Raw genomic sequence first — 1,385 nt, forward strand, 5'->3', positions numbered from 1 at the left:
CCTTCTCCCACCGGACAAAGACTATTGAGTTTCTTGGAAATAGCTCCGGTCACCATCTCCGACCACATATTTGGTACCAAAGAAATCACCCTAAACTCAACATAGACGACCTAATATTCAACCAAAATCAAATATGAACTTCAAATCCAAATACAAAGTCGAAAACCGAGACTCAAATATAAATCCAAAATCGAGTATGTAGCTCAAAATCAAATCCAAAAACCAAAATACCTTAGGCAAAAACTGCAGATATAATCCAGATGCAAAACTCCCTAATATAACACCATATTCAAACCGATTAGGTAAAAATAAACCTAGAAAATCAATATAGAAAAAATTATATGGAGATGTGGAGGAACAGGTCATCAAATCTTGTAGGTCTTTAAATATTCAACCAAAAACAAACCTGCAAGTCGACCCTAGCCTCCATAGTTAGTAAACAATTTGCTGAGAGAAATAAAGGAAAAGTTGAGGTTATTTCAGTTTTGGTTGCATAAGGTGCTTAATCGTGTAGGTATTTAAATCAAGAAGCTTCAAGTGATGTTTCTAGTGGTGTTTTGGTGTTGTACTCAGTAGTTGGAGTCGTCCTATTACTTCTAAGAGTCGTCATAATTTCTTCCTGTGGGTATTGGAGGTTCAAGGCTCACCAGATGACAAAGGAGGTAGAGGTACACATGATAGAGAGGTAGAGGTACAGGTCATCATCTAAGGGTTTTCACCAGAGTAGAGATGCAAGGGAATAAGAGAAAGGTTGAATGATCTTGTATGCTCAAGAATCATATTAAAGTGATATTGCTAATTAACATATGATACTAATGGGTCACACTAACAACTTGATATAATTGATTATTTATTAGAAATTGATTTTAATAAATATTCAATAAATTCTTATAATTAAATTGGAAATTATTTATTTCTTAGAGGTAATAATTTTCATTAACAAGTAATAATATATAATTCATAAGGTATGAATTAATAAGTCATGTACAACATTTTTCGACTAGATAATTTCTTCTGTCTTTCACCAAAAAGTTAAAGTTTATATTTTATAAACTTGGTTTATAAAATTGAGACTTTTCTCTTCCTTTTTATGAGGCATTGCCGAAATATGCTTGAAAAGACAAGAACATGATGTTTTGACTTATTTAATCAAAAGTAATATGAAGCATGGGGAACCATCTAGCTTGTAGGTGCATGGGTGTTTAATGGTTAAAGACCCATGAGTATTGTGTATGCTATACACATGAGAGTGAGTCTTTCATTCATTTGTCTTAATCCTCTCTAGAACCGTAACATGCATATGTGTATGGATTCGCTCTCCATTTGTTCATTCTTTTGAAGTTTACTTGCATCTTGTGCTCTCTTTATGATTCTTATTTTGATAA

The sequence above is a fragment of the Lactuca serriola genome, chromosome 4, assembly GCF_051521515.1.
Source record: "Lactuca serriola cultivar US96UC23 chromosome 4, Lser_US96UC23_V15, whole genome shotgun sequence".
In the NCBI taxonomy this organism is placed as follows: domain Eukaryota; kingdom Viridiplantae; phylum Streptophyta; class Magnoliopsida; order Asterales; family Asteraceae; genus Lactuca; species Lactuca serriola.